We start from the raw sequence: 25,977 nt of genomic DNA, 5'->3' as shown, positions 1-25,977 counted from the left end.
GACGAGTGGTGTCCCACAGGGTTCAGTGTTGGGGCCACAGCTGTTCTCTTTATATATTAACGATCTAGATGACGGGACTGGGGGCATTCTGGCTAAGTTTGCCGGTGATACAAAGATAGGTGGAGGGGCAAGTAGTATGGAGGAGGTGGGGAGGCTGCAGAAAGATTTAGACAGTTTAGGAGAGTGGTCCAAGAAATGGCTGATGAAATTCAACGTGGGCAAGTGCGACGTCTTGCACTTTGGAAAAAACAATAGAGGCATGGACTATTTTCTAATACTGGCATTGGAGCGGGTCCAGCGGATATTCAAACGGATGATCCCAGGAATGGTAGGCCTAACATACGATGAACGTCTGAGGACCCTGGGATTACATTCATTGGAGTTTAGGAGGTTGAGGGGAGATCTAATAGAAACTTACAAGATAATGAATGGCTTAGATAGGGTGGATGTAGGGCAGTTGTTTCCATTAGCAGGGGGAGACTAGGACACGGGGGCACAGCCGTAGAATAAAAGGGAGTCACTTTAGAACAGAGATGAGGAGAAATTTCTTCAGCCAGAGAGTGGTGGGTCTGTGGAATTCATTGCCACAGAGGGCGGTGGAGGCCGGGACGTTGAGTGTCTTTAAGACAGAAGTTGATAAATTCTTGATTTCTCGAGGAATTAAGGGCTATGGAGAGAGAGCGGGTAAATGGAGTTGAAATCAGCCATGATTGAATGGTGGAGTGGACTCGATGGGCCGAATGGCCTTACTTCCGCTCCTATGTCTTATGGTCTTATGGTCTTAATATTTCCTGCAACGTTTGGAAGGAGAAGCAGCAACGGCAGCGAATGGAAACGTGGTTTGGTTTCATTCAGCTGAATGTATTTCTGGGTAAAAAGATCGTGGCAGAAATCGAACATATTTTTAAAATATTTTCTTGTTCTCTTTCCTTTGTCTCTCTATCTGTTTCTTTGTTTCTTTCTCTCTCCCTCGCTCATTGTTTTTGTGCTTCTCCGAGGACTGACTGGATACACAGTGAAACTCAGCCCCATCTCATCCCAACTCTTTTGGACCAACACGTCCTGGTGATGGGCGGTCCTGAATCAGTGGAAGAATCGACAACCTATTCCATTCTTGGCTCTGTGAGAAGTCCCATTCCTGGTTGTGACGTGGCTCTGAGATAAAGAGCCACGTCACAATGATCTCGCCATTTTATTCTGTGTGCCATTTCTATGTGAGTGTTGACAACATAATTCAGCTCTTGGTATTCACCATGATTCAGTCAGTGGTGGTCTGTGGAAAGTAGGAGTCAGTCTGTGGCGCTCTGTCTCCCATAGTCTTGACGTTCAGAATGACCATTACACAGTCCTTGTGGCGACAAGGTCCCATTTGCACATTGAGGATTCGCACCATCCGGTTATTTGACACTACCACCCTGCTAAGTGCGATCAATTTTGAAATACAATTGCTGCATATTTCATTCCCTGACATTATATGGCAGAGTCAGATTCATTCCATATTTGTAATATACCAATCATTCTTCGGATTGTTACATATCTTCTGCAACAACCTGTCTTTGTATTCAGTTAAATCGCTTTGCGAGAGTCTCTGGGACTGTATGAGAGTCTGTCATTCATTCAATATCTTTCATTCTCTGAAAATCTGTGTTAAGGTTGAACTAAATCTGTAATGATCAATCTCTGATATTGTTATTGAGTGAATAAAATCATTATGTTGTTTGCTAGTTTCCGTTAAAACGTCTGCATATCAGAATCAGGACAAAACTTTCAGTGGCAGTGGGCATGCGCGTGTGTTGGGGGAGGTGCATTTCGACATTTGGGTGGTGAATGACTCTTTATCTGTCAGCCCCTGCTGTGCACAGTAACAAGTCTGACAACACCAGGTTAAAGTCCAACAGGTGTGTTTCAAACACGAGCTTTCGGAGCACTGCTCGTTCCTCAGGTGAATGAAGAGGTATGTTTCGGATACATATATAGAGGCAATGTCAAAAATGCAAGACAATGCTTTGAATGCCAGCATTTGCAGGTAATTAAGTCTTTACAGGTCCAGAGATTAAATGAAAATGAAAAAGACAATCGCTTATTGTCACAAGTCGGTTTCAAATTAAGCTATCGTGAAAAGCCACATTCCGTCGCCTGTTCGGGGAGGCTGATCCGGGAATTGAACCATGCTTCTGACCTGACTCGGTCGGCTTTTGGAGCCAGCGATTTAGCCCTGTGCTAAACCAGATAGGGGTAACCCCAGGTTAAAGAGGTGTGAATTGGCTCACACTAGGGCAGTTGGTAGGATTTCGCAAGCCCAGGCCAGATGGTGGGGGATAAATGTAATGCAACATGAATCCAAGGTCCCGGTTGAGGCCGTACTCATGTATGCGGAACTTGGCTAGAAGTTTCTGTTCGGCGATTTCCTTGTCGCGCGTCCTGAAGGCCGCCTTGCAGAACGCTTACCCGGAGATCAGAGGCTCAATGCCCTTGACTGCTGAATTGTTCTCCTACGTGTTCTCTGGTGTGACATGTAAATATTCGATTCATTCTCTATCTGCAGACTCTGTTGCTTTGTGTGGCACAGGTCTCCCCAGACCAACGAGCCAGCCGCTGATTTGATCTCACTTGAAGCAACTTTTAATTGCGTCCAAAGCCCATCAGTTTCCCCACACAATTATAAATTAGAAATATGAAAGGACAATGTGACATTTATCTCTCTGTTCTGGAGCTGATCAGAAGCAGTGATGTCAGTTTGCACCACTCGCCAAGTCGGTCTGTGGATGCGCTTCGCCAATCACGTGGGTAATGTAATTCTGCCAGTCAGTGGGTTCATTTGGCATTTTAGGAGAAATTCGAAGTCATCATGACTTTATCAGTGGCCTCATGGTTAAGGTGTGAGTGATGTTTATCATGATGCGATCAAATGAGTATCTGTTTCAGTGTTTCCGCAGGGAGTTTTCATACTGAGGAGAAACATGTTGGACATGGTCTGGGAATGTTTCACTCCGGTCCATTCCCAACATATCCTGCCCTGATGGGATGGGCTTTCCAATCGTTGCAGAACACTTTTTAAATATTGATTAATATTCGTTAATTATCATTTATTAAGTATTGTTTCATATGTTTAGTGTAGTTTATTTAAAAATACTAATTACCAGACGCGATAAATTTTTACTTTCATTCCCGAAACAGCCAAATTGGGTGAAAACCATCAATGAGATGCAAAGGGAGCCCCGGTCATTTGTGTGGCCAGTGGTTTGTTTATGGAGCTGAGTAAATATCCCGGAGCAGAGCGGCTGCGAGCGGCGTTCGAACCTCCGCGGGGATACAATAATGTGCGTTTGCCGTTTGTGTCCACACATTTGGCGAGGAATGGAGCTGCTGCTGCCCGGTGAGCTGGGCAAGCAAGAAGCACAGATATTGACCAACTGCACCCGTTCCAAATAGATTACCCAAACTACTGGACAAAACAAAAACAAGCACAACTGATCTTTTCAGAAACTATGTCAGTCTCTACGAAAACAATATGCCAACACCGCTTCAAGATTTGATCTGCTGTAAGAATTCACTATGAACTGCCTCAATGTCAGCCGTAATTCCTTACCAGCTCTCAGATAGAAGCTGGCTGTTTAGAAGTTTCCTTCACTTTTCTAGGTCCGGCTCAGTAAAAATCAATCACACCCCCATGATCTGCTTTTCTCCTGTTCTCAGACACATCCACTTTGTACAAGTGCGCACGAAATGATTTGCAGAGTAAGAGTCAGACTCGTTCTCTCTCGATCCCTTCATCCCAGTGCCGTCTCACAACCAGGAATGGAACTTCTTACAGAGCAAGAATGGAATAGTTTGTCGATTCTTCTACTGATTCACGGCCGTCCATCACCAGGACGTATTGGTCCAAAAGAGTTGGGATGAGATGGGGCTGAGTTTCACTGTGTATCCAATCAGTCCCCGGAGAAGCACAAAAACAGTGAGTGAGGGAGAGAGAAAGAAACATATAGAGAGACAACAGAAAGAGAACAAGAAAATATTTTTTAAAAATGTTCCATTTCTGCCACGATCTTTTTACCCAGAAATACATTCACCTGAATGAAACCGAACCACGTTTCCATTCGCTGCCGTTGCTGCTTCTCCTTCCGAACGTTGCAGGAAACCTTATTATTTATTGATTGTTGCTTTGAGGGTGAACTCCTTATTTATCTTTATGTTTCGTTTAGTTTCCAAAAAGAACGTTTTTCTAAAAAACTGAATTCGATAAATGTTCATACCGTTAACAGACAACCAACCGAAATTCCGATTCATTGTCGAGCCGGCAGCTTCCCCGGGGAGTTGAACAAACATTTCGAATCACACTCGAATCTGCGGGGGGAGGGGGGGGGGGAACGCTATTGGATTTGAAGTCCAACGACTTGACAACTCGGCCATCAAAGCTGCATCATTCAACAGTAATTTGGTCGATAGAATACATTCGAAAGCCGGCCTTGGATCACTCCAGGAAGTCATTGCATTCAAGCGATCAAAGCGTCCGGGGTTTATGTGAGGAGGGGTTGAATCTTGTGGAAAATAACCATTCGATTTGGAAAGAAGCCTTCAGATATTCGAAAATCTGAGTTCCCTAAACGCACAATTCCACTGATTAAATAGTTTGTGTAACAACATCAGTTACATTGGAAAAATATCAGAAATTCATGTTCCTTTTCAAATGCAGCAGCACTAAACTTCCCAGTCTGGATGAAAATTAAAATGATGAATCGAGAAAATAGAGCACAGAGGGAGACCAGTGGAGACCGAATGGTCACGTGATGACGCAACTAAAATGATCACGTGTCTGGATTCCTGCAATTCTCCCCGGATCGCGGTCAGAGCACAAGCCAGGAGGAGCAGCTCAATTATTAAATCAATTATTTTTTTATTACAACTCCTTGGTTTCCAGTGATTCAAAGACAACCATTTCTACATGGTGTCGGGAGTGGACATTATAGCAGAAGCATTTGAACGCATCAACCTCCTTGCTTCATAGAATCGTAGATTCTCCAGCGCAGAAAGCCATTCGGCCCAACAAGTCATTACTTACCCTCCGAATGAGCACCGCAGCCACTCTCCACAAGAAGATGTTTAATGGGCAATGCAGCACCAGCTCGGCTAGCTCAGTCGGTAGAGCATGGAACTCTTAATCCCAGAGTCGCGGGTTCAAGTCCCATGTTGGGCGCTTCCTTACTATTATCGGAAAAGATTGATGCTGAATGAACTGTCTTCACAACAAGAAGGCAAGGTTATGTCGCTGGACTGGGAATCCAGAGGTCTGAACTAACACTTGGTGACAAGATTTAACAAATCTGGAATTGAAATTTCGTCTCAGTAATGGCGCAGAAAGGTTCTGCTTCAGGCGGATCAATTTCCACAACTGGGAACACATTTACACAACAGGGAACGATTTGACACAACCACAGCGAAGATCTGTCACCAGCAGAGTGACGGTTCCGACAGAGAGAGCACAGTTACACAGCAGAGAGCACGGTCACACAGCAGAGAGCACAGTTACACAGCAGAAAACACATTTTCCGAAAAAAACAGTTTCTTCATATCGGCACCTTTACTGTGTGTCATTGTGTGTGTGTCCTGATAGTCTCTTCCTGCATTTCTCTGTGTCTTTCTCTGTCTGTCACAGCCGTGATGATGTTACGGATTCATCTCACTTTTCCGAAACAGTAATTGTGATTGACAGATGCAGAAATATTTTCACACTCACATTCAGTACCAATGTCTGATAGAGACTGAATTCCACTCTCACAAAAAGTACCAGACATTGACTCATAATGAAGGCATCCTGCTCTCACAACCTGTTCCAGAGACTGAGGTGCAGACTGTTCCCTCCACTCGCGAACACTACCTGTGATTTACAGATACAGAACAAATCTCAGTCAGGTGAGTAGCAGAGTTTGATGGGTACGACATGTATTCCACAATCGCCTTCTCTGCGCCAGATAATCAGACACAGTCGACATACGGTGTCTGTGTTGTTTTAACAAGAGTTTTACACAAGAACCGGAACACATTTACACAATATCAGGGTATAAGACGGAGGAGCAGAAGTAGACCATTCAGCCTATCGAATGTGCTCTGTATTTCAATGAGATCATGCTTGATCTGATATATGACGTGTTATGACCTCATACGGTGGCACGTTGTCACAGTGGTTACCTCACAGCGCCCGCGATCCGGGTTCAATTCCAGCCTTTGGTCACTGACTGAATGGAGTTTGCACTTTTTTTCTGTGTCTATGGGTTTCCTCCGGGTGCTGCGATTTCCTCGCACGTCCAAATGTGTGTGGGCTAGGTGGACTGTCCATGCTAAATTGCCCCTTTGTGTTTATAAAGTTGGGTAGTGCGTTACAGGGATGTGGTTGGGGCATAGGGACTCTTTCAGAGGGTCGGTGCAGAGTCGATGGGCCGAATGGCCACCTTTTACATTTTAATGATTTCATGATGATCCTCATGCCCACTTTCCCGGCTTTTCATCTCTAGATTTCATGATTAACCTTTTTAACCAATACTCCAACTAAGCCTCAGGTACCAGTAACTCCTCAATGGGCGCTAATTTTCCGGCTGCCAATCATTTGATCAGTCTGAGGGAAGTCGCATCCTGGAAACATCATAAATTGATCCAGTTCCAAAGTAAAGTAAGTCGCTTCAGTCCCTGATAACCAAAGGCTGCTTTCCCCGTTGACGGTGAGATCTGACTGATGGTGATTTAACCTCAGGATCGCGATACCTCAGGTGAGTGGCAAGGCTGCGAAGGCGGGGTTTTCCTGATTCAGTTCTATTGTAACCGTGTGATCTGAATCTAAATAACCTGGTTCTCACTCTGTTAATATTGTCTCACGCTGACGCAGACCTCACCGATTGGATAGACGAGTGATCGTTCTTCAGTCTCGTCATGGACGAATCCGCTAAATATTAGACCATAAGACCATAAGAAATAGGAGCGGAAGTAAGGCCATTCGGCCCATCGAGTCCACTCCACCATTCAATCATGGCTGATTTCAACTCCATTTACCCTCTCGCTCTCTCCACAGCCCTTAATTCCTCGAGAAATCAAGAATTTATCAACTTCTGTCTTAAAGACACTCAACGTCCCGGCCTCCACCGCCCTCTGTGGCAATGAATTCCACAGACCCACCACTCTCTGGCTGAAGAAATTTCTCCTCATCTCTGTTCTAAAGTGACTCCCTTTTATTCTACGGCTGTGCCCCCGTGTCCTAGTCTCCCCCTGCTAATGGAAACAACTGCCCTACATCCACCCTATCTAAGCCATTCATTATCTTCTAAGTTTCTATTAGATCTCCCCTCAACCTCCTAAGCTCCAATGAATATAATCCCAGGATCCTCAGACGTTCATCGTATGTTAGGCCGACCATTCCTGGGATCATCCGTGTGAATCTCCGCTGGACCCGCTCCAGTGCCAGTATGTCCTTCCTGAGGCGTGGTGCCCAAAATTGCTCGCAGTATTCTAAATGGGGCCTAACTAATGCTTTATAAAGCTTCGGAAGTACATCCCTGCTTTTATATTCCAAGCCTCTTGAGATGAATGACAACTTTGCATTTGCTTTCTTAATTACGGACTCAACCTGCAAGTTTACCTTTAGCGAATCCTGGACTAGGACTCCCAAGTCCCTTTGCACTTCAGCATTATGAATTTTGTCACCGTTTAGAAAATAGTCCATGCCTCTATTCTTTTTTCAAAAGTTCAAGACCTCGCACTTGCCCACGTTGAATTTCATCAGCCATTTCTTGGACCACTCTCCTAAACTGTCTAAATCTTTCTGCAGCCTCCCCACCTCCTCCATACTACCTGCCCCTCCACCTATCTTTGTATCATCGGCAAGCTTAGCCAGAATGCCCCCAGTCCCGTCATCTAGATCGTTAATATATAAAGAGAACAGCTGTGGCCCCAACACTGAACCCTGCGGGACACCACTCGTCACCGGTTGCCATTCCGAAAAAGAACCTTTAATCCCAACTCTCTGCCTTCTGCCTGACAGCCAATCGTCAATCCATGTTAGTACCTTGCCTCGAATACCAGGGGCCCTTATTTTACTAAGCAGTCTCCCGTGAGGCACCTTATCAAAGGCCTTTTGGAAGTCAAGATAGATAACATCCATTGGCTCTCCTTGGTCTAACCTATTTATTATCTCTTCAAAGAGCTCTAACAGGTTTGTCAGGCACGACGTCCCCTTACTAAATCCATGCTGACTTCTCCTACTCCGACCCTGCACTTCCAAGAATTTAGAAATCTCATCCTTATCAATGGATTCTAGAATCTTGCCAACAACCGAGGTTAGGCTAATTAGCCTATAGTTCTCCATCTTTAGCCTTGTTCCCTTCTTGAACAGGGGGTTACAACAGCGATTTTCCAATCCTCTGGGACTTTCCCTGACTCCAGTGACTTTTGAAAGATCATAACTAACGCCTCCACTTTTTCTTCACTATCTCCTTTAGAACTCTGGGATGTAGCCCATCTGGGCCCGGAGATTTATCAATTTTTAGACCTCTTAATTTCTCTAGCACTTTCTCCTTTGTGATGGCTACCATATTCAACTCTGCCCCCTGACTCTCCGGAATTGTTGGGCTTTTACTCATGTCTTCTACAGTGAAGACTGACGCAAAGTACTTATTTAATTCCTCAGCTATTTCCTTGTCTCCCATCACTAGATTACCAGTGTCATTTTGGAGCGGCCCAATGTCAACTTTTGCCTCCCGTTTGTTTTTAATGTATTTAAAGAAACTTTTACTATCATTCGTAATGTTACTGGCTAGCCTACCTTCATATTTGATCCTCTCTTTCCTTATTTCTCTCTTTGTTATCCTCTGTTTGTTTTTGTAGCCTTCCCAATCTTCTGACTTCCCACTACTCTTTGCCACATTTATAGGCTTGCTCTTTTGCTTTGATGCATTCCCTAACTTCCTTTGTCAGTCATGGCTGCCGAATCCCCCCTCTGATAATCTTTCTTTTCTTTGGGATGAACCTCTGTACTGCGTCCTCAATTACTCCCAGAAACTCCTGCCATTGCTGTTCTACTGTCATTCCCACTAGGCTCTGCTCCAAGTCGATTTTATCAGTTCCTCCCTCATGCCCCTGTAGTTACCTTTATTTAACTGTAAAACCTTTACATCTGATTCTACCTTCTTTCTTTCAAATTGGAGATTGAATTCTACCATATTATGATCACTGCCTCCTAAGTGCTCCCTTACTTTAAGATCTTTAATCAAGTCATGCTCATTACAGAACACTAAGTCCAGTATGGCCTGTTCCCTCGCGGGCTCCATCACAAGCTGTTCCAAAAAGCCCTCCTGTAAACATTCAATGAATTCCCTTTCCTTGGGTCCACTGGCAGCATTATTTACCCAGTCCACCTGCATATTGAAGTCCCCCATGATCACTGTGACCTTGCCTTTCTGACATGCACTTTCGATTTCGTGGTGCATTTTGTGCCCCCGGTCCTGACCACTGTTTGGAGGCCTGTACATAACTCCCATCATGTTTTTTTGCCTTTGTGGTTCCTCAACTCTACCCACACAGACTCCACATCATCTGACCCTATGTCGTTTAGTGCTATTGATTTAATTTCATTCCTAATTAACAAGGCAACCCCGCCCCCTCTGCCCACCTCTCTGTCTTTTCGATAGGTTGTGAATCCCTGGATGTTTAAAAGCCAGTCCTGAGCCCCCTGCAACCATGTCTCTGTGATGCCTACCACATCATACCTGCCAGTCATAACCTGGGCCACAAGCTCATCTACCTTGTTCCGTACACTGCGCGCATTTAAATATAGCACCTTTAATTCTCTATTGACCGTCCCTTTTTGTTTTCTTAGTGTGGTGGACCTTGGTTTACCGAGCCTTTCCATACACTGTGTCATATTTTGTGGGATGGGGACTATCGTAACCTCTCCTGAGCTTTGTCTTTTCGTGCTTTTTTGTATTCCTAAGCAGCTACGCTTCCCACTGATTACTTCACCTCTTGTTTCCGTGAGTTTCCCTTGCCCCCCAATCTTTAGTTTAAAGTCCTATTGACCACCCTATTTACTCTTTTCGCCAGAACACTGGTCCCAGCTCGGTTCAGGTGGAGACCATCCCAACGGTATAGGTCCCCCCTGTCCCAAAACTGATGCCAGTGTCCCATGAAAAGGAACCCCTCTTTCCCACACCACTCTTTCAGCCACGTGTTAACTTCCCTTATTCTTGCCTCCCTATGCCAATTTGCACGTGGCTCGGGCAGTAATCCGGAGATTATGACCCTTGAGGACCTGTTTTTTAATTTGAATCCTAGCTCTTTATAATCTCTAAACAGGTCCTGTTTCCTAGACTTGCCTATGTTGTTGGTACCGACATGGGCCACAACAACTGGATCCTCCCCCTCCCTCTCCAGTATCCTTTCAAGCCGGTCAGAAATACCAGGCAACGTACCATGCGGGACTCTTTATCATGCTCACAAAGGATACTATCTATCCCCCTGATAATCGAATCCCCTACAACTACAACTTGCCTATTTACTCCCTCCCCTTGAATGGCCTGCTGAACCACGGTGCCTTGGTCAGCGGACTCATCCTTCCTGCAGCCCTGTTCGCCATCCACACAGGGAGCAAGTGCCTCACACCTGTTGGACAGGGTCAAGTGCTGAGACTCCTGGCATCCTGACTGCTGGTTCCCTTTAACTGCCTGACCTGCAGTCACACCCTGCTGTCCCTGGCCACTGGCAGGATTTAAACTAGTTACTTTGACAGGTGTGACTGCCTCCTGAAACACAGTGTCCAGATAAGTCTCCCCCTCCCGGATGTGCCTCAGTGTTTGAAGCTCAGACTCCAGCTCATCAACTCTGAGCCGGAGCTCTTCGAGCAGCCAAAAATTACTGCAGATGTGGTCGCTGCAGCTCGCAATGGGATCTGCCAGCTCCCACATCAAGCAGCTCAAGCACATCACCTGACCAGCCATCACTGATTAATTAATTAGTTTAATTTAAGTTTACGAGTTAAGCTGTGTTTTGTTTTAAATGTGGTGCCGATTTGCTATCAACCACAATATGAAGGCACTTTCTGGAAAGTTTACCTTTCAACCAGCAATAGTCTCATCCTGCCACAATAATTTACCATTAATCTGCTCCAAGTATACTTTCACGTCTCGCTGAAAGAATATAATCCCTATTTCCTGGGGAATAAAGCCAGGCAGGAGTAGAAACCTGTAACTGAATGATCAGAAAATGTCCATCGTGAAATGTGTGTTCCGATGATCGACGGATTCCTCTGTGAAGCCGGGAGCGTTTGTTTTTGCTGTCAAATGCTGGTTGATTCCAGTCTTTCAGCGGGGGCCTTTCACACTGTGTGGAAACCTCTTGGAAATAATATTGAAGTGTTTCACATCAGTCCATTCATAAAAGTCCCTGAATGTGATGGGAATTCATTTTATTGAAAAACACTGCATTTCCAACATTGAACACGGGGCTGGAGTCAAAGATCATAGAATTTACAGTGCAGAAGGAGGCCATTCTGCCCTTCGAGTCTGCACCGGCTCTTGGAAAGAGCATCCTACCCAACGTCAACACCCCCACCCTATCCCCATAACCCACGAACCCCACCCAACACTAAGGGCAATTTTGGACACTAAGAGCAATTTATCATGGCCAATCCACCTAACCTGCACATCTTTGGACTCTGGGCGGATATTTTCCATCAGTTCATGGATGCAAAACGAATTAAGACGTTTCGACGCATGCACTTGTCGGTTGAGGTGGCCGAGTTGTGAAGGCGATGTACTGCTAGTCCATTGCGCTCCGTAACGGCGTTCGAATCCCATCCTCGTCGATTTTTCATACGCTGTTTTCTCGGAAGTGGGACTCATTTTCCGATGATGGATCTGCAATCACTGACGTGCAAATCCATTCCAGGTTGTGAGGCCGGATTGCATCGAGCTGTGTTGGAAAAACGAGAATTCAAAGTTCAGTCTTGTTCTGATTGAGATGAATTGATCGGGGAGGGAGAGAGGAACCACTTTGATTTGACTTACTGTCACATGTACTGAAGTACAGTGAAAAGTATTTTTCTGCTACCAAGGCACATACACATTACATACAGAGTGGGCAAAAAAAGAATAATCGACACAGTGCATTGACAAATGGTACATCGACAAACAGTGATTGGTTACAGTGCGGAACAAGTGGACAAACAAAGTAAATCCATGAGCAAGAGCAGCATAGGGCGTCGTGAATAGTGTTCTTACAGGGAACAGATCAGTCCGAGGGAGAGTTGTTGAGGAGTCTAGTAGCTGTGGGGAAGAAGCTGTTCCTATGTCTGGATGTGCGGGTCTTCAGACTTCAGTGCCTTCTGCCTGATGAAATAGTCTGTAAAAAGTCAAAACCTGGGTGGGAGGGTTTCTGATAATGTTGTCTGCTGTCCTGCGGCAGCGGGAGTTGTAGACAGAATCACTGTGCGGGTGGCAAGCTTGTGTGATGGGTTGGGCTGAGTTCACCACATTGCAGTTTCTTGCGAAGTTGGACCGAGCAGTTGCCATACCAAGCTATGATGCAGCCCGATAGGATGCTCTCTGTGGCGCATCTGTACAAGTTTGTGAGAGTCGAAGCAGACATGACGAATTTCTTGTCCTTCCTTCGGAGGTAGAAACGATGTTGGGCTTTCTAGCTTGTTGCATCAACGTGAGTGGACCAGGACAGACTGTTGGTGATGGTGACCCCCAGAGATGTAAAGCTATCGACCATCTCCACTTCGCACCCATTGATGCAGACGGGTGTGTGTGTTGTGCAACGCTTCCTGGCGTCGATGATCAGTTCCTTGGTCTTTCCGATATTTAGAGACAGGCTGTTTTAGGTACTGTTATGGACGAGGCGTTTTCCGAACCCCAAAATGTACCAGAAAGTTCTACCGATCTCTCCCTTTAATGGATTTGTTGCTTTTGCTAGCACATGGCTTTTTCCCTAGGTGTGGGATTACAATTATGGACACGTGGGTTTTTAAACACAAAATATTGTTTATTCCATGAACTCAACTGAACATCTTAAATAAACATTGGATCTCTTACCACAGCTTACTTCAAAGATAACTCAGAAAATATTGCAACAGTAAATAATTCCTTAAACTGTTCCTTCAAACTTCCAAGAGACTTAACACCTTGAAACAGAATCACATCAGGTTAAAGGCTTTACAATCATCAGTTTAAATCACCCAAATGATCCAAAGATGGTCTTTTGTGTCAGAGATCCAGCTCCCTGCTAACACAGACACTCCCAAGCTCTTTTCAAACTTGCAGCTCCCTGGAAACACACAGACACACACAAGGTGCTTTTTAAACTGAAAGTAAAAACCTGAAAAATGGCTGACCTAAAGCCCAGCTCCACCCACTCTCTGGCATCACTGTTTTCTTAAAGGTACATTGCTCAAACATCCATGTCTTAAAGGTACTCTTACATGACACCTCCACCCAAGAAAAAAAAACTTCAATTTCAAGATGGTTTCATTTTTCACTTTTGCACCATTCACTAAGAAATATACACAGTAAATATACACTTTCGCTTAAAAAAAAACAACACATGCAAACAGGTATAATAATATAGTCCATTTTTTCTTTGTTCTTCTTCCTCCAACCGAAATCCTTCTCGATTGACAGTCTCTTTGAACAAAATCTCTGCACGAGATCTCTGCACGGGGGCAGCACGGTAGCCTTGTGGATAGCACAATTGCTTCACAGCTCCAGGGTCCCAGGTTCGATTCTGGCTTGAGTCACTGTCTGTGCGGAGTCTGCACATCCTCCCCGTGTCTGCGTGGGTTTTCTCCGGGTGCTCTGGTTTCCTCCCACAGTCCAAAGATGTGCGGGCTAGGTGGAATGGCCATGATAAATTGTCCTGAGTGTCCAAAATTGCCCGTGGGGTTACTGGGTTATGGGGATAGGGTGGCGGTGTTGACCTTGGGTAGGGTGCTCTTTCCAAGAACCGGTGCAGACACGATGGGCTGAATGGCCTCCTTCTGCTCTGTAAATTCTATGATAATGATCCATCCATTCCTCTACTACTCTGCATTTCTCTTTAGAATCAGATACTTTAGTTCAATCTGACCACATAGTCCCTTGCAATTCTCCAATACAGGGACATTGGTGATCACAGCTTTCAGGCAGTCAAATGCCTGTTGAAAGTACGCTGTCCATTGAATATTTTTACGTTTCTTCAGCAATTCCATCAGTGGAGTAATCACGCCACAAAACGTTTGCACTAAAGTTCGATTAAATCCACTCATTCTAAGAAATCGCATTATTTCCCTTCCTCTTGAGGATATCAGAAACTCCTCAAGGAAAGTGACTCGCGCTCCTGCAAATTCACTTTCGGCTAGTTTCATTACCAACCCCGCCACCTGAAGTCGATCGAAGAACTCCATACGATGCTTTAAATGTTCTTTCCATATCTGGAAGTTGGAAATAAAAGCAGATTGTCCTACTTTCTCAATGCAATCATTCAAACGTGGGATAGGGTAAGAGTCAGTTCTTGTAACTGCATTCACCTTTCTATCGTCCACATACAACCGTTGGGTACCGTCTGGTTTAGGTACCATCACTATGGGTGAGCTCCATTGGCTGCTACCCACTTCAATTATGCCATTTTAAGCATACTCTCAATCTCTTTGTTATCCTGTGCCAATTTTAAAGGATTAAGTCTATATGAATGTTGTTTGATAGGAACAGCATTTCCTACATCTACATCATGTATAGCCATTTTAATACTACCCAATTTATCACTACAAACTTGCCCATGTGATTTCAATGACTCTCTCTGGTCAGTTCGTTTTTCCTCTTGAAGGTAACTTAACAATTCATACCAAATTTTAAGAACATCCTCATTATCCAATTTAATTTGAGGATGTCAAATTCACAGTCATCTGGATTTGGTTCGTCACTTTGAGTTAGAATCATTAAAACCTCCTTTTTCTCTCCTTCCCTTTCAAAGTACCTTTCAAGCATATTCACATGACACACTCGGTGAGTCTTCCTTCTATCTGGTGTTTTTACCACTTAATTCACCTCATTTAATTTCCTTTCAATCTGATACTGTCCACAAAACCTAGCTTTTAAAGGCTCCCCTGCCACTGGTAACAACTTTATCCCCACTGGCAAAACTACGAACTTTGGATTTCTTGTCCGCTACCCGTTTCATTCCATTTTGTGCAACTTTCAAATGTTGTCTAGCCAATTCACCTGCTCTATTTAATCGTTTCCTAAAATTTGACACGTAATCCAATAGTGTAACTTCCGATTTCGCACCCACCAATTTTTCCTTAATCAATTTAAGCGGTCCTCTTACCTCATGACCAAAAACTAGTTCAAAAGGACTAAATTTGGTAGACTCATTAGGTGCATCCCTAATTGCAAACAATACGAATGGGATTCATTTATCCCAATCCTCTGGATAACCTTGACAGTACGGCCTCAACATTGGCGTTAATGTCTGTTGCAACCTTTCTGACGCTCTCTGCGATTCTGGATGGGACGCAGTTGATTTAAATTGCTTTATTCCTAAGCTATCCATAACTTCTTTGAATAACTTTGAAGTAAAATTAGTTCTTTGATCGGATTGAATTTCTGGTGGTAGTCTATATCTAGTAAAGAATTGAAGTAACTCCTCCACAATCCTTTTAGCTGTAATATTACGTACTGGAATGGCCTCTGGAAACCTAGTAGACACATCCATTACAGTCAAAAGATATTGATTCCCACTTTTTGTTTTAGGAAGAGGTCCTACACAATGGATTAGGATCCTTGTAAAAGGTTCCTTAAATGCTGGAATGGGTATTAAGGGCGCTGGTTTTGTCACTGCTTGAGAGTTCCCTATCATTTGACATGTGCGACATGATTTACAAAATTTAACTACATCTTAATGTAGTCCAGGCCAATAAAAAAATTCTGTATTTTAGCTGGTGTTTTCCCTATTCCCAAATGACCTCCCACTGGCACCTCATGTGCAACTTGCAACACCTCCTTTCTATACCCTACCGGCAATACTACTTGATGATCTTCTGCCCACTTTTCATCTGCCTGCATATGTACAGGTCTCAATTTTCTCATCAGGACATCATTTTTACGGTAATAACACACTGGTATACTCTCAGATTCCTCTTCTGTATCTGCTTTCTGATATATCCGTTTTATTTCTACATCTTTCTGTTATAACTCCGCCAATTTTCCTGAACTAAAAATATCCGCCTCATCCTCCACCTGTTCCTGTTCTTTTTCAACCATCTGATCAAACATTGTTGCTGATAATTGCACTTCAACTTCATCTTTACTCTTTGATTTCTCCTCTTGCCTTAACCTGTAACTTTGCGACCTTGTTACTACAAAATCCGGACAAATCCCAGGATATTCGTCCTTCAACACTTCAGTTGACTGATTTTCCACTGTCTTATCAACCACAGTAGGCATCACTCCCACCTGCGATGCAGCTATATCATTACCCAAGATAAACTGTATTCCTGGACAAGATAGTTTATCTATTACTCCTACTACCTCTGCACCATTCTTCACTGGACTTTCCAACCTCACCTTATACAATGGAACGCGACTCCTTTCATCCTGAATTCCACATATCACCACCTTTTCTGGCAACATTCTTCCCAAACTACATAATTCCTCATCTCTTACCATTAAAGATTGACTAGCCACTGTATCTCTTAACATTGTGACTTCTTCACCTGCGCCTCCTAATACACATAAGTAAAGTTTACCCACACAAGTAAATTCTTTAAATACATCAGGCACCTTCTTAACAATTGCTTCTTGAACAGGCTGTACAATTGTTTGCACCTCCTTCGCGTCCCTTGGGATTTCCTTTACCACTCTTACAAACCCCACCATCTTATCCTGTTTTACCACATCACCCTTCTCGGTGCTTTTCTTCAACCACCAACACTGTGACTTTACATGGCCTAGTTTATTGCAGTGAAAACATTTGAAACTTTTCATTTCTTTTCCACCCTCCTGGATTTCTTTTTCAATCAGAGGTACACTCCCTTTATTGTCTCCCATCATATCACCTTTACCTTTACCACTTGAGTATTTCTCATGTCCCCAGTTTCTATCCCTCATCGGCTGAAACTGATGTCGGAAAACAATCTTTGAATTATGAACTAATTCATAATCATCTGCCATTTCTGCTACTAATCTCGCAGTTTTAACCCCCTGTTCTTCCACATGAGATACAGTTTTAGTGTGAGTCATCCTGAAGTCTGTATAAAAGTCAGACAGAAAGCGCACATTAGTAAGCATTGCGCAGGTCAAGGAGACACAGCCTGAGTGAGAGAGAGACCGAGTGAGAATTTGGTAATTTGGTGCAGTGAGGTAACCAGGAAAGGTAAGTGGTTCATCTAATTTTGCTGTTTTTCAGTTAAAAGTGCAGTGTAGATTAGTGTCTGATTGGCTGAAGCTGCCCCCACCCTAATTGCTGAGAGGCAGTTATCTGGCAGTCACCTGAGGCCTGTTAAGGGGCACATAGGTACACATTGTATTCTTCTCTTTGAAGTTTTAGTGTGAGTCATCCTAAAGTCTGTATAAAAGACAGACAGAAAGCGCACATTAGTAAGCATTGCGCAGGTCAAGGAGACACAGCCTGAGTGAGAGAGATACAGACCGAATGAGAATTTGGTAAGTACTGCTTAACAACTTCCTTACCTTGCAGGTCAGCTGTTAGTTTCGGGAAATCAGTTTCGGGAGCAGGCCTATTGGCTGACTAAATCAGGAAGGATACAAAGGGTGTGGCTGAAGTGCCTATAGAAACAGAGTGCTGGAGGCAAACAGAGTGTATCTGAGTTTGGGTAAGGCTGAGTTCGGGTAAGAGGTGAGTGAGGGCTGTGTTTTTTTGGAGTTTGGTGTTTGGGGTTGAGTTTCAAAAAAAAAATCCAATTAATTAAGTAAATTAATTAACTAGTTAAGGGAATTTGGTGCTCATCTTAAGGAGGTGCAGAGAAGCAGACCTGTGAGGGAGTCTCGGGAGCAATTACATCACAGCCAGCAGGTAAGTGATTGGCTTGTGACTGGTAAGTGATTTCTCTCTCTTTGACTTTCTCTTAGCTGTGTAGTGTAGTTCAAATTTAACTTCAGGTTTAAGTCATGGCAGGAGAGCTCAGACCCGTGTCATGCTCCTCTTGTGAGTTGTGGCAAGTCAGGGACCCTTCTGGTGTCCCTGACTCCTTCATCTGCAAGAAGTGTGTCCAACTGCAGCTCCTGTTAGACCGCTTGACGGCTCTGGAGCTGCGGATGGACTCACTTTGGAGCATCCGCGATGCTGAGGAAGTTGTGGATAGCACATTCAGTGAGTTGGTCACACCGCAGATTAAGATTACTGAGGCAGATAGGGAATGGGTGACCAACAGACAGAGGAAGAGTAGGAAGGCAGTGCAGGGATCCCCTGCGGTCATCTCACTCCAAAACAGATTTACCGTTTTGGAAACTGTTGGGGGAGATGGCTCACCAGGGGAAGGTGGCAGCAGCCAGGTTCATGGCACCGTGGCTGGCTCTGCTGCACAGAAGGGCGGGAAAAAGAGTGGCAGAGCTATAGAGATAGGGGATTCAATTGTAAGGGGAATAGACAGGCGTTTCTGCGGACGCAAACGAGAATCCAGGTTGGTATGTTGCCTCCCTGGTGCAAGGGTCAAGAATGTCTCGGAGCGGCTGCAGGGCATTCTGGAGGGGGAGGGTGAACAGCCAGCTGTCGTGGTGCATATAGGCACCAACGATATTGGTAAAAAACGGGATGAGGTCCTACAAGCTGAATTTAGGGAGTTAGGAGTTAAACTAAAAAGTAGGAAGGCAGTGCAGGGATTGGCCGGGGCATTGAGTATAAGAATTGGCAAGTCATGTTGCAGCTGTATAGAACCTTAGTTAGGCCACACTTGGAGTATAGTGTTCAATTCTGGTCGCCACACTACCAGAAGGATGTGGAGGCTTTAGTGAGGGTGCAGAAGAGATTTACCAGAATGTTGCCTGGTATGGAGGGCATAAGCTATGAGGAGCGATTGAATAAACTCGGTTTGTTCTCACTGGAACGAAGGAGGTTGAGGGGCGACCTGATAGAGGTATACAAAATTATGAGGGGCATAGACAGAGTGGATAGTCAGAGGCTTTTCCCCAGGGTAGAGGGGTCAATTACTAGGGGGCATAGGTTTAAGGTGAGAGGGGCAAGGTTTAGAGTAGATGTACGAGGCAAGTTTTTTACGCAGAGGGTAGTGGGTGCCTGGAACTCACTACCGGAGGAGGTAGTGGAAGCAGGGATGATAGGGACATTTAAGGGGCATCTTGACAAATATATGAATAGGATGGGAATAGAAGGATACGGACCCAGGAAGTGTAGAAGATTGTAGTTTAGTCGGGCAGTATGGTCGGCACGGGCTTGGAGGGCCGAAGGGCCTGTTCCTGTGCTGTACATTTCTTTGTTTGTTCTTTAGGACCTCAAAGGTAGTAATCTCAGGATTGCTACCAGTGCCACGTGATAGCCAGAGTAGGAATGACAGGATAGCTAGGATGAATACGTGGCTTGAGAGATGGTGCAAGAGGGAGGGTTTCAAATTCCTGGGACATTGGGACCGGTTCTGGGGGAGGTGGGACCTGTACAAATCGGACGGTCTGCATCTGGGTGGGACCGGAACCAATGTTCTCGGGGGTGTGTTTGCTAGTGCAGTTGGGGAGGGTTTAAACTAATGTGGCAGGGGGATGGGAACCGATGTAGGAAGTCAGTGGGGACAGAAACAAAAGGCAGGAAGGGAGAGTGTGTAAAGCATGACCAGAGAAAGCAGGGCAGAGAGCAAGGAAAGTCTACATTAAACTGCATTTATTTCAATGCAAGGGGCCTGACGGGCAAAGCGAATGAACTCAGGGCATGGATGGGCACATGGGACTGGGATATTATAGCTATGACTGAAACATGGCTAAGGGAGGGGCAGGACTGGCAGCTCAATGTTCCGGGGTACAGATGCTATAGAAAGGATAGAACAGGAGGTAAGAGAGGAGGGGGAGTGGCGTTTTTGATTAGGGAGAACATCACGGCAGTACTTAGAGGGGATATGTCCGAGGGTTCGCCCACTGAGTCTATATGGGTGGAAATGAAAAATAAGAATGGAGAGATCACCTTGGGAGGACTGTACTACAGGCCCCCAAATAGTCAGCGGGAAATTGAGGAGCAAGTATGTAAGGCGATTACAGATAGCTGCAAGAATAATAGGGTGGTAGTAGTAGGGGACTTTAACTTTCCCAACATTGACTGGGACAGCCATAGCATTAGGGGCGTGGATGGAGGGAAATTTGTTGAGTGTATTCAGGAGGAATTTCTCATTCAGTATGTGGATGGACCGACTAGAGAGGGGGCAAAACTTGACCTCGTCTTGGGAAATAAGGAAGGGCAAGTGACAGAAGTGCTAGTGAGGGATCACTTTGGGACAAGTGACCATAACTCCATTAGTTTTAAGATAGCTATGGAGAATGATAGGTCTGGCCCAAGAGTTAAAATTCTTAATTGGGGCAAGGCCAATTTTGTTGGTATCAGACAGGAACTTGCAGAGGTAGATTGGGGCAGACTGTTGGCAGGCAAAGGGACGGCTGGTAAATGGGAGGCTTTTAAAAATGTGTTAACCAGGGTGCAGGGTACGCACATTCCCTTTACAGTGAAGGGCAAGGCTGGTAGAAGTAGGGAACCCTGGATGACTCGAGATATTGAGACTCTGGTCAAAAAGAAGAAGGAGGCATATGACGTACATAAGCAACTGGGATCAAGTGGATCGCTTGAAGAGTATAGAGATTGTCGAAATAGAGTTAAGAGGGAAATCAGGAGGGGAAAAAGGGGACATGAAATTGCTTTGGCAAATAATGCAAGGGAGAATCCAAAGAGATTCTACAGATACATAAAGGGGAAAAGAGTAACTCGGGACAGAGTCGGGCCTCTTAAGGATCAACAAGGACATCTATGTGCAGAGCCACAAGAGTTGGTGAGATCCTGAATGAATATTTCTCATCGGTATTCACGGTGGAGAAAGGCATGGATGTTAGGAAACTAAGGGAAATAAATAGTGATGTCTTGAGAAGTGTGCATATTACAGAGGAAGAGGTGCTGGAAGTCTTAAAGCGCATCAAGGTAGATAAATCCCCGGGACCTGATGAAATGTATCCCAGGATGTTGTGGGAGGCTAGGGAGGAAATTGCGGGTCCCCTAACAGAGATATTTGAATCATCGGCAGCCACAGGTGAGGTGCCTGAAGATTGGAGAGTGGCGAATGTTGTGCCCTTGTTTAAGAAGGGCAGCAGGGAAAAGCCTGGGAACTACAGATCGGTGAGCCTAACGTCTGTAGTAGGTAAGTTGCTAGAAGGTATTCTGAGAGACAGGATCTACAAGCATTTAGAGAGGCAAGGACTGATTCGGAGCAGTCAGCATGGCTTTGTGCGTGGAAAATCATGTCTCACAAATTTGATTGAGTTTTTTGAGGGGGTGACCAAGAAGGTAGATGAGGGCAGTGCAGTAGACGTTGTCTACATGGACTTTAGCAAAGCCTTTGACAAGGTACCGCATGGTAGGTTGTTGCAGAAGGTTAACGCTCACGGGATCCAGGGTGAGGTTGCCAATTGGATTCAAAATTGGCTGGACGACAGAAGGCAGAGAGTGGTTGTAGAAAGTTGTTTTTCAAACTGGAGGCCTGTGACCAGTGGTGTGCCTCAGGGATCGGTGCTGGGTCCACTGTTATTTGTGATTTATATTAATGATTTGGATGAGAACGTAGGAGGCATGGTTAGTAAGTTTGCAGATGACACCAAGATTGGTGGCACAGTGGATAGTGAAGAAGGTTATCTAGGATTGCAACGGGATCTTGATCAATTAGGCCAGTGGGCCGACGAATGGCCTTTTGGCAGATCGAATCAGGCCAGGACCTACTCAGTTAATGGTATGGCGTTGGGGAGAGTTATAGAACAAAGAGATCTAGGAGTACAGGTTCATAGCTCCTTGAAGGTGGAGTCGCAGGTGGACAGGGTGGTGAAGAAGGCATTCGGCATGCTTGGTTTCATTGGTCAGAACATTGAATACAGGAGTTGGGACGCCTTGTTGAAGTTGTACAAGACATTGGTACGGCCACACTTGGAATACTGTGTGCAGTTCTGGTCACCCTATTATAGAAAGGATATTATTAAACTAGAAAGAGTGCAGAAAAGATTTACTAGGATGTTGCCGGGACTTGATGGTTTGAGTTATAAGGAGGGGCTGGATAGACTGGGACTTTTTTCCCTGGAGCGTAGGAGGCTTAGGGGTGATCTTATAGAGGTATATAAAATAATGAGGGGCATAGATAAGGTAGATAGTCAACATCTTTTCCCAAAGGTAGGGGAGTCTAAAACTAGAGGGCATAGGTTTAAGGTGAGAGGGGAGAGATTCAGAAGGGCCCAGAGGGGCAATTTCTTCACTCAGAGGGTAGTGAATGTCTGGAATGGGCTGCCAGAGGTAGTAGTAGAGGCGGGTACAATTGTGTCTTTTAAAAAGCATTTGGATAGTTACATGGGTAAGATGGGTATAGAGGGTTATGGGCCAAGTGCGGGCAACTGGGGCTAGCTTAATGGTAAAAACTGGGCGGCATGGACTGGTTGGGCCGAAGGGCCTGTTTCCATGGTGTAAACTTCTATGATTCTATGAGTTCACACTACATCAGGAAATGAATTTTTAAACTCCTCCAAAAGTATAATTTTCTGAGAACTTCATACGTTTGGTCTATTTTCAAAGCCCTTATCCACCTATCAAAATTACTCTGTTTCAGCCTTTCAAACTCCATGTATGTTTGACCAAATTCTTTCCTTAAATGTCTAAACCTTAGTCTGTAAGCTTCAGGCACTCGCTCATATTCACTTCAGATGGATTTCTTCACCTGCTCATACGTTCCAGATTCCACCTCCGGTCGTGATGCAAACACTTCACTAGCTCTACCTACCAGCTTTGTTTGAATCTGTAACACCCACAAGTCCTGTGGCCATTTCATTTGTTTAGCTACCTTCTGAAATGAAATGAAAAAGGCTTCCACTTCCTTCTCGTCAAACCGTGGCAATGCTTGGACATATTTAAATAGATTCCCACCAAGCCTTCGACTATGACGCGCTTTCTCACTATCCTCATCACTATCATCCAACTGTACGTTTCCCTTTACGTCTGCCAATTTTAACTGATTGTCATGTTTCATGGCCATTTTCTGAAGTTCAAACTCGCTCTCTTTATCTTTTTCCCTAATCTGTGTTTCCCTTTCTTTTTCTTTTTTTCTCCTAGGACTATTCTTTCTTTTCTCCTTTCTGCTCTCTCCTTTTCTTTTTCCTCTCTCTCTCTTTCTCTTTCTTTTTCCTCTCTCTCCCTCTCGTATTCAAGCCGCTTTCATTCTTTCTCATGTTCCATTTGTTTAATTTGCAACTGAATTTTTGCCATTTCCAATGAGTCAAACTCTATCGCATGCAACTTTAAATGCTTAACCACCGCCATAATTACTTCAGCTTTTCGCATTTTGTCAGGTAAGGTTAACTGCAATGTTCTTGCCAAATCTAACAGTCTGCTTTTCGTTTCTGCCCGTAAAGTACTACGTGTGACATTCTCCACCACCAAAAACTTCTGAGCCTCTGAAAGAGACATTGTTCACAACACTCTCCCCACGTAAACTAAAATACCACACCGGAAAAGCAACAATCCTTCACTGTCTTTAAGTTCACAAAAGCCAATACAATAGATAGACTTTTATCCCGGATGAGCCCCCAATTTTTATGGGTGAGGCGTTTTCAGAACCCCAAAATGTATCATGGAGTTCAACCAACCTCTCCCTTTAATGGATTTGTTGCTTTTCCTAGCACACGGCTTTTTCCCTAGGTGTATTGTTATTATACAATTATGGACACGTGGGCTTTTAAACACAAAACACTGTTTATTCCATGAACTCAACTTCACATCTTAAATAAACATAGGATCTCTTAACACCCCTTACTTCAAAGATAACTCAGAAAATATTGCAACAGTAAATAATTCCTTAAAATGTTCCTTCAAACTTCCAAGAGACTTAACACCTTTAAACAGAATCACATCAGGTTAAAGGTTTTATAATTATCAGTTTAAATCACCCAAATGATCCAGAGATGGTCTTTTATGCCAGAGATCCAGCTCCCTGCAAACGAAGACACTCCCAATCTCTTTTCAAACTTGCAGCTCTCTGGAAACACACAGACACACACAAGGTGCTTTTTAAACTGAAAGTAAAAATCTGCAAAATGGCTGACCTAAAGCCGAGCTCCACCCACTCTCTGACCTCACTGTTTTCTTAAATGTACATTGCTTAAACAGCTAGGTCTTAAAGGTACAATCACATGACAGTGCACTATGCAACCATGTGATTTATCTACGTCCTGTATCTGATTCGTCATTGTTTGCGATACGACCTACCGCAGTGGTATCATCCACAAACTTATAGATTGAGTTGGAGCTAAATCCTGCCACACAGGATATGCCTCCATATTCAGCGGGTCCGTCCATGATAAGACTGAAGAACGATCACTCGTCTATCCAATCAGTGAGGTTTGCCTCACTGTGAGACAAGATTAGCAGAAGGAAAACCAAATTAATTAGATTCAGATCACACGGTTATACTCGACCTGAAACATGAAAACCCCGCCATCTCACAATTCCCGTTCCAGCCTCCCCGAACCGGAGCCGGGATGTGGCGACTCGGGGCTTTTCACAGAACCTCGATTGAAGCCTACTTGTGACAATAAGAGATTATTAGTATTATTATTATTGCTCCTCGCCTGAAGTATGGTGATCCTCAGGTTAAATCACCACCAGTCAGATCTTACCCTCAAAGGGCCTATGGTCATCAGGGACTAGAGTGACTTAATTTACTTTAGAACTGGATCAATGTATGACATTTCCAGGATGTGACTTCACTCAAGACTGGCCAAATGACTGACAGCCGGGACATTAACGACCATTGAGGAGTTACCGCTACCTGAGGCTTGGTGGGATTGCTGGTTTTAAAGGTTCATCATGAAATCTAGAGATAAAAAGCCGGGAAAGTGGACATGAGGATTATCATGAGATCATTAAAATGTAAAAGGAGGCCATTCTGCCAATGGACTCTGCAACGATATTCTGAAAGAGTTTCTGTGTCCCCACCACATCCCTGTAACACCACCCAACTTTCTGAACACTAAGGGGCAATTTAGCATGGACAGTCCACCTAACCCGCACACATTTGGACTGTGCGAGGAAATCGCAGCATCCGGAGGAAACCCACACAGACACGGAGAGAAAGTGCAAACTCCACACAGTCCGTGGCTAAAGGCTGGAAATGAACCCGGATCGCGGGCGCTGTGAGGTAGCCACTGTGACAACGTGCCACCGTATGAGGTCATAACACGTCAAATATCAGATCAAGCATGATCTCATTGCAATACGGAGCATATTCGATGGGCTGAATGGCCTGCTTCTGCTCCTACGTCTTATACCCTGATATTGTGTAAATCTGTTCCTGTTCTTGGGCAAAACTCTTGTTAAACCAACACAGGCGCCGCATGTCGTCTGCATCTGATTATCTGGCGCAGAGAAGGTGATTGTGGAATACATGTCGTACCCATCAAACTCTGCTACTCACCTGACTGAGATTTGTTCTGTATCTGTAAATCACAGGTAGTATTCGCGAGTGGAGGGAACACTCTGCACCTCAGTCTCTGGAACAGTTTGTGAGAGCAGGATTTCTTCATTATGAGTCAATGTCTGGGACTGTATGTGAGGGTGGGTTTCAGTCTCTATCAGACATTGGTACTGAATGTCAGTGTGGAATCTTCCTGTATCTATCAATCACAATTACCGTTTGGGAAAAGTGAGATTAATACACAACAGCAGCACTGCTGTAACAGACAGAGAAAGAGACACAAAAAATCAGAAAGAGACGAT

The 25,977-nt window shown here is 44.5% G+C and overlaps 1 non-coding gene across 1 annotated transcript; it reads left to right on the top strand.

Annotated features, from left to right (window-relative positions):
* The first annotated feature begins 5,121 nt into the window (after positions 1-5,121).
* trnak-cuu (transfer RNA lysine (anticodon CUU)) lies at positions 5,122-5,194 on the top strand. Its single transcript has one exon. It is a non-coding gene; the product is annotated as a tRNA-Lys (tRNA).
* The last annotated feature ends 20,783 nt before the right edge of the window (positions 5,195-25,977 follow it).

Source organism: Scyliorhinus torazame, chromosome 24 (genome assembly GCF_047496885.1).
Source record: "Scyliorhinus torazame isolate Kashiwa2021f chromosome 24, sScyTor2.1, whole genome shotgun sequence".
Lineage (NCBI taxonomy): Eukaryota > Metazoa > Chordata > Chondrichthyes > Carcharhiniformes > Scyliorhinidae > Scyliorhinus > Scyliorhinus torazame.
This window is presented reverse-complemented; position numbering and strand designations above follow the sequence as displayed.